The following is a 17,426-nucleotide window of genomic DNA, read 5'->3' on the forward strand; positions in this document are numbered from 1 at the left end:
CATTTTAAGTAGTCAGTAATATATGAATATTTAAATGTCCAGCTAGCCATATCAATGAAAAAGAAACTAGCACAGACAAACAAAATCTGCAAAGCCCAAACATATGTTTCCAGGCCATGAGCCTACTTTTATTGAAACTTTATATATAAATGATATGCCAGATTTCCTACCACCTGGGTCAGGCAGAAGGAAGTCACTTGGAATTGTTTCTGCTCCTTCATACAGGACTCTATATCAAGACTACACTCAGGTGAACTGTAACTCTAGTCCCTAGCACAGTAGCTAGGATGAAAAAAAAAACCCTCAAATATATTATATATCACAAAATAACAAAAGCTGGGATATATTATCCAACCTTCTGACTGTATAGGGGAGAAAATTGAGACCCACAGAGTTTAAGTTCACGTGACTAGTTAATCATGATGTCTAGAAATCTTGGTAGCTTTCCATTATATCATATCAATTCTGGTCTGGATGGCAAGAATGTTCCCAATCCATTCACCCTTTAATTAACTGATTAATCAATGGTGACTGTGGTCAAACTGGGCAAGAGCATGGTCCCAAGTAAGCTGGCTTCATAGCAGCTAAAATAACTGTCATGTGACATAAGTAGTCAGACATTTACTCTCAAAGAAGGGTATCCAGCAGAGGAGTTTTAGCTTTAGGTATTAAGAACCACTAATCAGTCAGAAATGAAGTATCTGTTCTGAAAATATGTCCATGGATGTTTCTTATACATCAAAATAGTATTTCACTGGACTCTTTTAAGTAGCTATGAGAGTGAGTTTCCCCTTTTCAAGGGGTCTTTTTTGTAAAAAGTCAAGGACCTTTATTAATGCAAATACGTATGTTCTGTAGCTGACATTTTGGAATTATATTAAAGTATGGCATATCTTTATGCACTTTTGCAATACATGTACACCAAAAGCAACATCAAATTGTATACTCTTATTAATATTATGTTAACTGATTTTATACCACATATTATGAACGTAGTAATAGTCTTCAAAGAATGGAATATAACAAAAACATACTTACTGGAAGTTTTCTCCAGTGTATAGAACACTGACGGAAGAGTCACAGCCTAAGTTTTCCTCTTAGTTCTCCCATGCATAAGCTAAGCAGCCTTGGCCAAATCACAAACCACTCTACTTCAGTGTTCTCACATGACAAACAGATTATGTTAGACTGCTCTTTAAAGTCCCCTTCAAGTCTGTGATATTATATTGAACACAATATAATATTTTTATGTTTAAGAAGGCACTTCAGTTTCTGCCACATTTAAGATCATCATTATAAACATGGGTCATGACATCAGTTTTTTTAAAATGTTCAGAGCTAGGAAACAACTGTACTCTATCCTACTTAGTTTCACCAAACCTAAGCAAGTCTTCAAATGGAAATGTCTGCCCAATGCCTCTTCTAATTAAAATCCACATATGCCCATCCTTTAAAAATGCAATATCTCTTTCGATTTTCAGCAGCATTACACTATAAAATTTCAAACATGAAAATGCTATTAGACAAGAAAAGACAACTTTTCCCAGCAGACAGTCAGCAAAGAATATTGTTACACTGTGTCCTAACAACTTATTACCTTGTCTTTCTCTCCCACTAGACAGGTAAGCAACCTGTATCCAGGTAATATCACATTCATGTCTGCATTCATAATGCTTAGCACAATATTTGTTTGACCTTATGGGAGCAGACAGCCCAAAAAATCCAACCAATTTCATAAAAAGGGAATGAAGAGAAACATTTTTTAAAAGAAAGATTTATAAAAGTAAAATTAATCAATAAGAAACTTCAAAATTATTTTTAAGTACCTTTTTAAAAAACAGAAAAATATGTATGAAGAATTTATTTTTTAAACATATAAAGGTAATAGGGAAACAGGAGATTCATTCTGAATAATGGAATTATGTCAATTTTGAATAGAACTGACTTTGTGATGACAATATATCTAAATTTAATAATATAAGCATTTTTCCTTAGATATGAGGAATATAAATAAACATTTTTCCAGATAATTCATGATTTGGCCACGCCACATGGCATGCGGGATCTTAGTTGCCCAACCAGGGATCGAACCCGTACTCCCTGCAGTGGAAGCGCAGACTCCTAACCACTGGACCACCAGGGAATTCCTCATGATCAGTATTTTTATTACACTGTGTTGTACTCAACACAAATGAAGGGTATAATGACCCCAGAATCTGCACTTTTAAAAAAATGCTGATATTAACTTAATGATTGGTCATCTGCCTGTTATAGATATATGTTCCTAGACAAACAACTATATGTATATTACTCAATTATAGATAGTTTGCCTTTAAGTAGACAGTAGTTTACAATGTTCTAGTTTCCAAAAAATCACTTATAAAATATTTATTCAATATGCATGTTCGGTTCCCACCCTCAGAGATTATGGTTCATTAGAACTAGGGTGGGGCGGGGGGAAGGAGTCAAGATGGCAGAATAGGAGGAGACAGAATTCATCTCTCCTGACAAGTACATCAAGAATACATCCACAAATAGAACAATTCTCATAAAGCACTGGATGAACATTAGTGGAAGACTTCAGACACCTAAAAGGACAAGAAAAATCCCCTCGCAATGGGGTATGATGAAATAAAGAAAAAAAGAAAAGAGGACTCATAAAAGGGACCAGTGACCCTGGCAGGAAGGTGAAGTTCTTGTTGTTGTTTTTATTATTTTTTTTAAATTTTTAAAATATATTTTTTCTATTTTTACTTTGATTTTTTGTTGTTTTGTGTTTTTTTCTTGTATTTGGTCCTTTTTTCCTTTTTTTGATCGTTTTTATGTGTTTGTTTTATGTTTCTTTGCTTTTTTTGTTGTTTGCTTTCCATTCTTGTTCTGTTTTTCATTTTTTGTTTTTCTTAGTTTAGTCTTTATTGACTGCTTTCATTTTTGAGTTCTTTTGTTTGTTCTCGTTTTTTTGTTTTCTTGGGGATTTTGTGTGTTTCTTTGTTTCTGTTTGTTTGGTTTTGTTTTTATCATTTGTCTTGGGTTTGGTTTGTATGTTTGTTTTCTTTCTTTTCCTGTTTTGTTGTTGTTGTTGCAGTTTGTTGGGTTTTGTTTCTGCTATTTGCATTGGGTTTTGTCTGTCTGTTGGTTTTCTTTTCCCTTTTTTCTTTTTTCTCTGGCCACACTGCACTGCTTGCGGCCTCTTCATTCCCTGGCCAAGGGTCAGGGCTGGGCCTCCTGGGTGGGAGTGCTGAGTCCAGGATGCTAGATCACCAGAGGATTCCCAGGCCCAGGGAATATTAATAGGTGTGTGCTCTCCTGGAGGTATCCATCTCAACACCAAGCCCTGGCTCCGCCCAACTGCCTGCAGGCTTCACTGCTTGACACCTCACGACAAACAATCAGCAACACAGGAACACAGCCAAACCCATCAGCAGACAGGTTCCTAACGTCATACTAAGTTCACAGACACCCCAAAACACACTAACTGATGGGGCCCTGCCTATCAGAGGGAAAAGACTCAGCTACACCCACCAAAGTGCAGGCACCAGTCCCTCCCACCAGGAAGCCTACACAAGCCCCTGCACAACCTCACCCACCAGGGGGCAGATAACAGAAGCAAAAGGAACTACAACCCTGGAGCCTGTGGAAAGCAGACCATGAACACAGTAAGTTAGACAAAAAGACAGAGAAATATGTTGCAGACAAAGAAGCAAGGTAAAATCCCACAAGACCAAATAATGAAGAGGAAATAGGCAATCTACTTGACAAAGAATTCAGAGTAATGATAGTAAAGATGATCCAAGATCATGAAAATAAAACGGAGGTATGGATCGAGAAGATACAAGAAATGTTTAACAAGGACCTAGAGGAGTAAGAACAAACAATCAGTGATCAACACAATAAATGAAATGAAAAATACACTAGAAGGAATAAACAGCAGAATAACTAAGGCAGAAGAACAGATAAGTGCGCTGGAAGACAGAATGGTGGAAATAACTGCCATGGAGCAGAATAAAGAAAAAAGAAAGAAAAAAAAATGAGGAACATCTCAGAGACAACACTGAACGCACCAACATCTGAATTATAGGGGTCCCAGAAGAAGAAGAGAAAGAGAAAGGGTCTGAGAAAATATTTGAAGAGATTATAGTCAAAAACTTCCCTGAAATGGGAAAGGAAATAGTCACCCAGACCCAGGAAGCACAGAGATTCCCATACAGGATAAAACCAAGGAGAAACATGCCGAGACACATATTAATCAAACTAACAAAATTAAATATACTACAAAGAAAATATATTAAAAGCAGCAAGGGAAAAGCAACAAATAACATACATGGGAATCCCCATAAGGATATCAGATGATTTTTCAGCAAAAACTATGCAGGCCAGAAATGAGTGGCAGGATATATTTAACGTGATAAAAGGGAAAAACCTATAACCGAGATTACTCTACCCAGGAAGGATCTCATTCACATTCGATGGAGAAATCAAAAGCTTTACAGACAAGCACAAGCTAGGAGAATTCAACACAACCAATCCAGCTTTACAACAAATGCTAAAGGAACTTCTCTAGGCGGGAAGTACAAGAGAAGAAAACAACCTACAAAAACAAACCTAAAGCAATTGAGAAAATGATAATAGGAACATACATATCGATAATTACCTTAAATGTAAATGGATTAAATGCTCCAACCAAAGACACAGACTGGCCGAATGGATACAAAAACAAGACCTATATATATGCTGTCTACAAGAGACCCACCTCAGACCTAGGGACACATAAAGACTGAAAGTGATGGGATGGGAAAAGATATGCCATGCAAATGGAAATCAAAAGAAAGCTGGAGTAGCAATTCTCTTATCAGACAAAATAGACTTTAAAATAAAGACTATTACAAGAGACAAGGAAGGACACTACATAATGACCAAGGGATCAATCCAAGAAGAAGATATAACAATTGTAAATATTTATGCACCCAACATAGGAGCACCTCAATACATAAGGCAAATGCTACCAGCCATAAGAGGGGAAATCGACAGTAACACAATCATAGTAGGGGACTTTAACACCCCACTTTCACCAATGGACAGATCATCCAAAGTGAAAATAACTAAGGAAACACAAGCTTTAAATGATACATTAAACAAGATGGACTTAATTGATATTTATAGGACATTCCATCCAAAAAACCAGAATACACTTTCTTCTCAAGTGCTCATGGAACATTTTCCAGGACAGATCACATCTTGGGTCACCAACCAAGCCTCAGTAAATTTCAGAAAACTGATATCATATCAAGCATCTTTTCCAACCACAACGGTATGAGATTAGAAATCAATTACAAGAATAAAACTGTAAAAAACAAAAGCACATGCAGGTTAAATACGTTACTAAACAAACAAGAGATCACTGAAGAAATCAAAGAGGACATCAAAAAATACCAAAAAACAAATGATAAGGAAAACACAACGACCAAAACCCTATGGGATGCAGCAAAAGCAGTTCTAACAGGGAAGTTTATAGCATACAATCCTACCTCAAGAAACAAGAAAAATGTGAAATAAACAACCTAACTTTACACCTAAAACAACTACAGAAAGAAGAACAACACCCAAAGCTAGTAGAAGGAAAGAAATCATAAAAACCAGAGCAAAAATAAATGAAATAGAAATGAAGAAAACAATAGCAAAGATCAATAAAACTAAAAGCTGGTTCTTTGAGAACATAAACAAAATTAATAAGCCTTTAGCCAACTCATTAAGAAAAAAAGGGAGAGGACTCACATCAATAAAATTAGAAATGAAAAAGGAGAAGTTATACTTGACACTGGAGAAATACGAAGGATCATAAGAGACTAGTACAAGCGAGTATATGCCAATAAAATGGACAACGTGGAAGAAATGGACAAATTCTTAGAAAGGTATAACCTTCCAAGACTGAACCAGGAAGAAAGAGAAAATATGAACAGACCAATCACAAGTAATGAAATTGAAACTGTGATTAAAAATCTTCCAACAAACAAAAGTCCAGGACCAGATGGCTTCACAGGCAAATTCTATCAAACATTTAGAGAAGAGCTACCACCTATCTTTCTCAAACTCTTCCAAAAAATTGCAGAGGGAGGAACACTCCCAAGCTCATTCTACGAGGCCACAATCACCCTGATACCGAAACCAGAAAAAGATATCACAAAAAAAGAAAATTACAGGCCAGTATCACTGATGAACATATATGAAAAAATCCTCAATAAAATACTAGCAAACCAAATCCAACAACACATTAAAAGGATCATACACCATGATCAAGTGGGATTTATCCCAGGGATGCAAGGATTCTTCAACATATGCAAATTAATCAATGTGATACACCATATTAACAAATTGAAGAATAAAAACGATATGACCATCTCAATAGATGCAGAAAAAGCTTTTGACAGAATTCAATACCCACTTATGATAAAAACTCTAAAGAAAGTGGTCATAGAGGGAACCTACCTCAACATAATAAAAGCCATATATGACAAACCCACAGCAAAAATCATTCTCAATGGTGAAAATCTGAAAGCATTTCCTCTAATATCAGGAACAAGACAAGGATGTCCAATCTCGCCACTATTATTCAACATAGCTTTGGAAGTCCTAGCCACGGCAATCAGAGAAGAAAAAGAAATAAAAGGAATCCAAATTGGAAAAGAAGATGTAAAACTGTCACTATTTACAGATGACATGATACTATACATAGAAAATCCTTAAGATGCCACCAGAAACCTACTAGAGCTAATCAATGAATTTAGTAAAATTGCAGGATACAAAATTAATACACACATATCTCCTGCATTCCTATACACTAAGAACAAAAGATCAGAAAGAGAAATTAAGGAAACAATCCCATTTACCACTGCAACAAAAAGAATAAAATACCTAGGAATAAACCTACCTAAGGAAGCAAAAGACCTGTAAGCACAAAACTGTAAGATACTGATGAACGAAATCAAAGATGACACAAACAGATGGAGAGATATACCATGTTCTTGGTTGGAAGAGTCAATATTGTGAAAATGACTACACTACCCAAAGCAATCTACAGATTCAATGCAATCCCTATCAAATTACCAACGGCATTTTTCACAGAATTAGAACAAAAACTTTACAATTTGTATGGAAACACAAAAGATCCCGAATAGCCAAAGCAATCTTGAGAAAGGAAAACTGAGCTGGAAGCATCAGGCTCCCTGACTTCAGGCTATACTATAAAGCTACAGTAATCAAGACAGTATGGTACTGGCACAAAAAGAGAAATATAGATCAATGGAAAAGGACAGAAAGCCCAGGTATAAACCCACGCACCTACAGTAACCTAATCTATGACAAAGGGTGCAAGAATATACAATGGAGAAAAGGCAGCCTCTTTAATAAGTGGTACTGGGAAAACTGGACAGCTACATGTAAAAGAATGAAATTAGAATACCCCCTAACAACAAACACAAAAATAAAATCAAAATGGATTAAAGACCTAAATGTAAGGCCAGACACTATCAAACTCTTAGAGGAAACATAGCAGAACACTCTTTGACATAAATCGCAGGAAGATCTTTTTTTAACCCACCTTCTAGAGTAATGAGAATAAAAACAAAAATAAACAAATGGGACCTAAATAAACTTAAAAGCTTTTGCACAGTAAAGGAAACCATAAACAAGATGAAAAGATAACCCTCAGAATGGGGGAAAATATTTACCAATGAAGCAACTGACAAGGATTAATCTCCAAAATATACAAACAGCTCATGCAACTCAGTATCAAAAAAAAACAATCCAATCAAAAAATGGGCGGAAGACCTAAATAGACATTTCTCCAAAGAAGACATACAGATGGCCAAAAAACACATGAAAAGACACTCAACATCACTAATTATTAGAGAAATGCATATCAAATCTATAATGAGGTATCACCTCACACTGGTCAGAATGGCCATCATCAAAAAATCTACAAACAATAAATGCTGTAGAGCGTATGGAGAAAAGGGAACCCTCTTGCACTGCTGGTGGGAATGTAAATTGATACAGCCACCATGGAGAACAGTATGGAGGTTCCTTAAAAAACTAAAAATAAAAAAAATTAAAAAAATAAAAAAACTAAAAATAGAACTACCATATGACCCAGCGATCCCACTACTGGGTATATACCCAGAGAAAACCATAATTCAAAAAGATACATGCACCCCAATTGTTCACTGCAGCACTATTTACAATAGCCAGGACATGGAAGCAGCCTATATGTCTATCAACAGAGGAATGGGTAAATAAGATATGGTACATGTATACAATAGAATATTACTCAGCCATAAAAAGGACCGAAATTGGGTCATTTGTAGAGACGTGGATGGACCTAGAGACTGTCATACAGAGTGAAGTAAGTCAGAAAGAGAAAAACAAATATCGTATATTAACACGTATATGTGGAATCTAGAAAAATGGTATAGATGATCTTACTTGCAAAGCAGAAATAGAGACACAGACTTAGAGAAAAGTATGCATACCAAGGCGGAAAGGGTGGGGGTGGGATGAACTGGGAGATTGGGATTGACATATATACACTGCTATGTATAAAATAGATAACTAATGAGAACCTACTGTATACCACAGGGAACTCTACTTGGTGCTCTGTGGTGACCTAAATCGGAAGGAAATCCAAAAAAGAGGAGATATATTATGTATACATATGGCTGATTCACTTTGCTGTACAGCAGCAACTGACACAGCAGCGTAAAGAAGCTATACTCCAAAAAAAAAACAAAGAAAAAAGGAACTAGGATGGGGCTCAGGCATATGTATTTTTAAAAATGTCCCCAGATGATTATAATAAATGGTCAGAATTGGGGAACACTATTTAGGTGCTTCTAAGATATATAGTTAGATTGATAGATGTGCACACAAATATATACACACATATACACACACACACACAAATGGCTACTTATTACAGAAGTGCTGTTGTATTTGTATGCCACTAGCTCTTTTGTAGTGCCAAATTATCTGGTACCCTCCTGTTCCATCACTTCCAATATTGGTCTTTCTTATTTCATCTGCTCCCTGCCCCATTCTTGTCTATTGCCTAAAATTTCTCAGCTTTCCCGAGGTTATATTTATTGATGCTTACTATTAAAATATTCTTTTTTTTTCTCATCTGCAATCCTCCTTCCTTCCTCCACCTTGCTTTCTTCTGGTTCTGCACCATTCTGAAAGCTTAAGAGTGGCAGCAGTCTAGCTCAAAATAAGGTAGTAATGTACTTATCAGTGATCCATTTGTTTTTCCTCAGAGTGAATCATCTTCCAAAAAAATCTTCCTATCCTGGTATAATAAAGTTGTGATATATCACCTTCTCTTCTCATAATACACTCTTTTCTCTATATTCACTCACTCAAAAAATCAACAACATTCATGAAGCACATGCTATGTATTAGGCACTATACTACACACTGGGGATACAGAGATAAAATGTGGACTTGAGGAGAGCAAATGTTGTCAGAAATATCATGTCCCTTAATAAAACAAAAAGGTATACAATACGTTATGGGATGAAACATGTCCCCTCAAATGCATATGCTGAAGTCTTAACCCATAGTACCTCAGAATGTGACTGTATTTGGAGATAGGGCCTTTAAAGAGGTAATTAAGGTAAAATTAGGTCAATAGGGTGGGCCCTAATCCAATATGACTGGTGTTCTTATAAGAAGAGATTAGGCACAGATGCACACAGAGGAGAAAGCATGTGAAGGCATAGGGAGAAGACAACTATCTACAAGCAAAGCAGAGAAGCCTCAGAAGAAACAAACCCTGCCAACACCTTGATCTCGAACTTTTAGCCTCTAGAATTGTGAGAAAACAAATTTGTTATTTAAGTCACCTAGTATGTGGTACTTAGTTATGACAGCCCTGGAAAACTTATACTCAGTATACCTAATCATAGTTATCTGTGTAAAAAAAGTTGGTACTATAAAATTAAGATTTAATGACTTTGAAATAGGGACTACTATTCTTTCCAACATCATGACAAATTTGAGGCAAGGATTATTATGAGTTAGATGGGTTTTTTTGAACTTCATAGTAATTGTTGATAAACAGAAAAACTATGAAGGCTTAACCACAACCAAAATAATGTGCTCTGACCTCTAAAATCTGCGATCATCTTTTTTATTCAGGGAGTCAACAATGCTATAACACTGGAGAAACATACTGTGATGACAATCTATTCGGAAGCCATACTATATAACTCTATTACAACAGTTTCATAGGACTGTGGAACTCAGCATACATACCCACAGAAAACACAACAAAACAAAAGAAGAGGGATTTTTAAAGCCTAAATTTTTGGGTTTTATGTAATAATGCAACATCCACCTACCTGTTCAAACATTTGCTTTATTTGTGGGTAGATAGGCCAGTTTCATCACTCTGAAATTCCAAGAAGCATTTAAACTACAGATTTGTTAGAAGATACATGCAGAGTTCTGGAAAAGCATCTTGACATACCATTTTCATACAGTGAATAATCCAGGGTCATTGAAAACCAAGCCAAGTGTCAGCATACTTTGAAAGAAGGCTAACAGTAATAATAATTTACATGTCAAAACGCCACTAGAGTGAACTAATCACATCAAATGATGTACACACTGGAAAGTAATTGCAGGATACTTAGGTTTGCAAAATTGTATCAATTTGTAGTGATGTCTGAAAAACAAAAAAGGGTGACAAACTAGTTCCCACTGAGGTTGGTTTATTCTATTCAATACTTACTAGAGTCAGCTCTTTAGTCCCTTCATATATAAAATGGGAATAAAACCTACACAATCCATTTCAGATCTCGGTTATAAGAGTCAACTGAGAATTCTGAAAACCACAAAACATCTATAAAAATTAAAGCTATTAAACTTATTTGTACTATTAACCTTTGCATCCCTTGTGGTGCAGCATACAACTCCACCTTATAGTGGCTCTCCACCAACATTTAATTGAACTATAATTGTTTTGCGAATCTGTAGTAGAAGGGTTCCAATTATTATTATTTTTTAAGAATCAATTATTTATTTATTTATTTATTTTTGGTTGCATTGGGTCTTCATTGCGGCACGCGGGCTTTCTCTAGTTCTGGTGAGCAGGGGCAACTCTTTGTTGCGGTGCGCAGGCTTCTCATTGTGGTGGCTTCTCTTGTTGAGGAGCATGGGCTCTAGGTGCGTGGGCTTCAGTAGTTGTGGCACACGGGCTGAGTAGTTGTGGCTCACAGGCTCGAGAGCACAGACTCAGTAGTTGTGGCACATGGACTTAGATGCTCCGTGGCATGCGGGATCTTCCCAGACCAGGGATCGAACCCGTGTCCCCTGCATTGGCAGGCATATTCTTATCCACTGTGCCACCAGGGAAGTACCCCAATTATTTTCTAAACAGGGTGAGTGAATAAAAAGCAGAAGCAAGCATCAACTTTGAAAGGGAAGAAAAATACTGAAGCAGAGAAAGCCTAAATGTCCATCAAAATGGAAAGACAAATAGAGGAAGGAAAAACACACCATATAGGGAGCAGACCCTCCAACTTAAAATACTCCCAACTTACGGCTACACAAAAGTTTAAGTAAAACACCCTTGTGAGACAGTATTTTTTAAAAGATTCTTATGAGAGATACACGTCAAGAATGGTTTCTAAAATTCGAAACTCATGGCTTAAAAATGTCAGGAAATCAGTTTTATTTTTTGAATACATATTTTCAGTTAAAAGTAACGTACATTTCTGGGTAATAAAAACATAAATCAATTTAGAGACTAAAAATATTGCTGACCTTGTGCTAATAAAATCTACAAAATCTTCTTTTAAAATTCCTAAAACACTGGTAGCATTAAAAATATGTATTTTATTTCAGGGAATAATAACCATTCCATACAAACTTTAAAAGTAAATATAGGGGAGACCTTCAAGATGGCGGAGGATTAAAACGTGGAGATCACCTTCCTCCCCACAAATGCATCAGAAATACATCTACATGTGGAACAACTCCTACAGAATATGTACTGAATGCTGGCAGAAGACCTCAGACTTCCCAAAAGGCAAGAAACTCCCCACATACCTGGGAAGGGCAAAAGAAAAAAGAAAAAACAGAAACAAAAGAATAGGGATAGGACCTGCACCTCTGGGAGGGAGCTGTGAAGGAGGAAACGTTTCCACACAATAGGAAGCCCCTTCACTGGCGGAGATAGGGGGTGACGGGGGGGGAAGCTTCAGAGCCACGGCGGAGAGCGCAGCAACAGGGGTGCAGAGGGCAAAGCAGAGAGATTCCTGCAGAGGATCAGTGCCGACCAGCACTCACCAGCCTGAGAGGCTTGTCTGCTCACCTGCCAGGACGGGTGGGGGCTGGGAGCTGAGGCTCCAGCTTCCGAGGTCAGATCCCAGTGAGGGGACTGGGGTTGGCTGCATGAACACAGCCTGAAGGGGCTAGTGTGCCACAGCTGGCCAGGAGGGAGACCAGGAAAAAGTCTGTAACTGCCTAAGAGGCAAGAGACCATTGTTTTGGGGTGCGCGAGAAGAGGGGATTCAGAGTACCGCCTAAATGATCTCCAGAGATGGGTGTGAGCCGCGGCTATCAGCGCAGACACCAGAGACAGGCATGAGACCCTAAGGCTGCTGCTGCAGCAAACAAGAAGCCTGTGTGCGAGCACAGGTCACTATCCACACCTCACCTCCCAGGAGCATGTGTAGCCCATCACTGCCAGGATCCAGTGATCCAGGGACAACTTCCCCGGGAGAACACACAGCGCACCTCAGGCTGTTGCAACGTTACTCCAGCCTCTGCCACCACAGGCTCACCCCGCATTCTGCACCACTCCCTCCCCCCGACCTGTGTGAGCCAGAGCCCCTAATCAGCTGGTACTTTAACCCCGTCCTGTCTGAGAGAAGAACAGACGCCCTCAGGGGACCTACACACAGAGGCAGGGCGAAATCCAAAGCTGAACCCCAGGAGCTGTGTGAACAAAGAAGAGAAAGGGAAATTTCTCCCAGCAGCCTCACGAGCAGCAGATTAAATCTCCACAATCAACTTGATGTACCCTGCATCTCTGGGATACCTGAATAGACAACAAATCATCCTAAAATTGAGGCAGTGGAGTTTGGGAGCAACTGTAGACTTGGGGTTTGCTTTCTGCATCTAATTTGTTTCTGATTTTATGTTTATCTTAGTTTAGTATTTAGAGCTTATTATCAATGGTAGATTTGGTTATTGATTTGGTTGCTCTCTTCCTTTTTAAAATTTTTTATATATAAATATATTTTTTTCCTTTTTCCCTTTTTGTGATGGTGTATGTGTATGCTTCTTTGTGTAATTTTCTCTGTATACCTTTGCTTTAACCATTTGCCCAAGGGTTCTGTCTGTCCATTTTTTTTATTACGTTTTAATTTTTTTTTAATTTTAATAACTTTTTAAAATTTTTATTTTAATAACTTTATTTTATTGTATTGTATTGTATATTTTTCTTTCTTTCTTTCTTTTTTTCTCCATTTTCTTCTGAGCCATGTGGCTGACAGGGTCTTCGTGCTCCAGCCGGGTGTCAGGCCTGTGAGTCTGAGGTGGAGAGCCCAGTGCAGGACATTAGACCACCAGAAACCTCCCAGGTCTATGTAATATCAAATGGCAAAAGCTCTCCCAGAGATCACCATCTCAACGCTAAGACCCAGTTCTACTCAACGACCAGCAAGCTACAGTGCCGGACACCCTATGCCAAACAACTAGCAAAACAGGAACAAAACCCCACCCATTAGGAGAGAGGCTGCCTAAAATCATAAAAAGGTTACAGACACCCCCCAAAAAAACCACCGCACATGGTCCTGCCCACCAGAAAGACAAGATCCAGCCTCATGCAGCAGAACACAGGAACCAGTCCCCTCCACCAGGAAGCCTACACAACCCACTGAACCAACCTTAGCCACTAAGAGCAGACACCAAAAACAAAGGGAACTATGAACCTGCAGCCTGCAAAAAGGAGACCCCAAACACAGTAAGGTAAGCAAAATGAGAAGGCAGAGAAATACACAGCAGATGAAGGAGCAAGGTAAAAAACCCACCAGACCAAACAAATGAAGAGGAAATAGACAGTCTACTTGAAAAAGAAATGAGAGTAATGATAGTAAAGATGATCCAAAATCTTAGAAAAAGAATGGAGAAGCTACAAGAAACGTTTAAAAAGGACCTAGAAGAACTAAAGAGCAAACAAACAATGATGAGCAACACAATAAATGAAATTTAAAATTCTCTAGAAGAAATCGATAGCAGAGTAACTGAGGCAGAAGAACGGATAAGTAACCTGGAAGATAAAACAGTGGAAATAACTACTGCAGAGCAGAAAAAGGAAAAAAAAGAATAAAATTAATTGAGGACAGTCTCAGAGACCTCTGGGACAACATTAAACACACCAACATTCGAATTATAGGAGTCCCACAAGAAGAAGAGAAAAAGAAAGGGACTGAGAAAATATTTGAAGATATTATAGTTGAAAACTTCCCTAATATGTGAAAGGAAATAGTCAGTCAAGTCCAGGAAGTGCAGAGAGTCCTATACAGGATATACCTAAGGAGAAACACTCCAAGACACATATTAAACAAACTATCAAAAATTAAATACAAAGAAAAAAATATTAAAAGCAGCAAAGGAAAAACAAAAAGTAACATACAAGGGAATCCCCATAAGGTTAACAGCTGACCTTTCAGCAGAAACTCTGCAAGGCAGAAGGGAATGGCGGGACATATTTAAAGTGATGAAAGGGAAAAACCTACAACCAAGATTACCCAGCAAGGATCTCATTCAGATTCGACGGAAAAATTAAAACCTTGACAAACAAGCAAAAGCTAAGAGAATTCAGCAGCACCAAACCAGCTTTACAACAAATGCTAAAGGAACTTCTCTAGGCAGGAAACACAACAGAAGGAAAAGACCGACAATAACAAACCCAAAACAATTAAGAAAATGGTAGGAGGAACATACATATCGATAACTACCTTAAACGTAAATGGATTAAATGCTCCACCAAAAGACATAAACTGGACAAAAGGATAAAAAACAAGACCCGTATGTATGCTGTCTACAAGAGACCCACTTCAGATCTAGGGACACATACAGAATAAAAGTGAGGGGATGGAAAAAGTTATTCCATGCAAATGGAAATCAAAAGAAAGCTGGAGTAGCAGCTTTCTCATATCAGACAAACTGGACTTTAAAATAAAGACTATTACAAGAGACAAACAAGGACACTACCTAATCATCAAGGGATCAATCGAAGGAGAAGATATAAGAATTGTAAATATTTACGCACCCAACATAGGAGCACCCCAATACATAAGAAAAATGCTAAGAGCCTTAAAAGGGGAAATTAACAATAACACAAGCATAGTAGGGGACTTTAACACCCCACTTTCACCAATGGACAGATCATCCAAAATGAAAAGAATAAGGAAACACAAGCTTTAAATGATACGTTATACAAGATGAACTTAATTGATATTTATAAAACATTCCATCCAAAAACAACAGAATACACTTTCTTCTCAAGTACTTATGGAACATTCTCCAAGATAGATCATATCTTGGGTCACAAATCAAGCCTTGGTAAATTTAATAAAATTGAATTCGTATCAAGTATTTTTTCCGACCATAACACTATGAGACTAGGTACCAATTGCAGGAAAAAAAAAACTGTAAAAAGTACAAACAAATGGAGGCTAAACAATCCACTACTAAATAAACAAGAGCTCACTGAAGAAATCAAAGAGGAAAACAAAAAATACCTAGAAACAATTGACAATGAAAACATGACGACCCAAAACCTATGGGATTCACCAAAAGCAGTTCTAAGAGGGAACTCTATAGCAACACAATCCTACCTCAAGAAACAAGAAACATCTCAAATAAACAACCAAACCTTACAACTAAAGCAACTAGAGAAAGAAGAACAACAACAAAAAAAAACCCAAAGTTAGCAGAAGGAAAGAAATCATAAAGATCAGGTCAGAAATAAATGAAAAAGAAATGAAGAAAACAATAGCAAAGATAAATAAAATTAAATGCTGCTTCTTTGAGAAGATAAACAAAATTGACAAACCATTAGCCAGACTCATGAAGAAAAACAGGGAGAAGACTCAAATCAATAGAATTAGAAATGAAAAAGGAGAAGTAACAACTGACATGGCAGAAATACAAAGGATCATGAGAGATTACTACAAGCAACTCCATGCCAATAAAGTGGACAACCTGGAAGAAATGGACAAATTCTTAGAAAAGCACAACCATCTGAGACTGAACGCGGAAGAAATAGAAAACATAAACAGACCAATCACAAGCACTGAAATTGAGACTGTGATTAAAAACCTTCCAACAAACAAAAGCCCAGGACCAGATAGCTTCACAGGCAAATTCTATCAAACATTTAGAGAAGAGTTAACACCTATCCTCCTCAAAATCTTCCAAAATAAACCAGAAGGAGGAACACTCCCAAACTCATTCTAGGAGGCCACCATCACCCTGATAACAAAAACAGACAAAGATGTCACAAAGAAAGAAAACTACAGGCAAATAACACTGATGAACATAGATGCAAAAAATCTCAACAAAATACTAGCAAACAGAATCCCACAGCACATTAAGAGGATCATACACCATGATCAAGTGAGGTGTATCCCAGGAATCCAAGCATTCTACAATATATGCAAATCAATCAATGTGATACAACATATTAACAAATTCAAGGAGAAAAACCATATGATCATCTCAATAGATGCAAAAAAAGCTTTTGACAAAATTCAACATCCATTTATGATAAGAACCCTCCAAAAGTAGGCATAGAGGGAACTTACCTCAACATAATAAAGGCCATATATGACAAACCCACAGCCAACATCATTCTCAATGGTGAAAAACTGAAACTGTGTCCTCTAAGATCAGGAAAAAGACAAGGTCGTACACTCTCACCACTATTAATCAACATAGTTTTGGAAGTTTTAGCCACAGCGATCAGACAAGAAAAAGAAATAAAAAGAATCCAAATTGGAAAAGCAGAAGTAAAACTGTCACTGTTTGCAGATGACATGATACTATACATACAGAATCCTAAAGGTGCTTCAGAAACCTATTAGACCTAATAAATGAATTTGGTAAAGTAGCAGGATACAAAATTAATGCACAGAAATCTCTTGCATTCCTATACATTCATGATGAAAAATCTGAAAGAGAAATTAAGGAAACATTCCCATATACCACTGCAACAAAAATAATAAAATACCTAGGAATAAACCTACGTAAGGAGACAAAAGACCTCTATTTAGAAAACTATAAGACACTGATGAAAGAACGTAAAGATGATACAAACAGGTGGAGAGATATACCATTTTCTTGGATTAGGAGAATCAACA

The 17,426-nt window shown here is 37.3% G+C and overlaps 1 protein-coding gene across 4 annotated transcripts in view; it reads right to left on the bottom strand.

The window, feature by feature from the left end:
* RPS6KA6 (ribosomal protein S6 kinase A6) overlaps positions 1–17,426 on the bottom strand; it is a 155,431-nt gene that overhangs the window by 97,083 nt on the left and 40,922 nt on the right. The gene's annotated exons all lie outside the window — the stretch shown is intronic.

This window comes from Balaenoptera acutorostrata, chromosome X, assembly GCF_949987535.1.
Source record: "Balaenoptera acutorostrata chromosome X, mBalAcu1.1, whole genome shotgun sequence".
Classification (NCBI taxonomy): Eukaryota; Metazoa; Chordata; class Mammalia; order Artiodactyla; family Balaenopteridae; genus Balaenoptera; species Balaenoptera acutorostrata.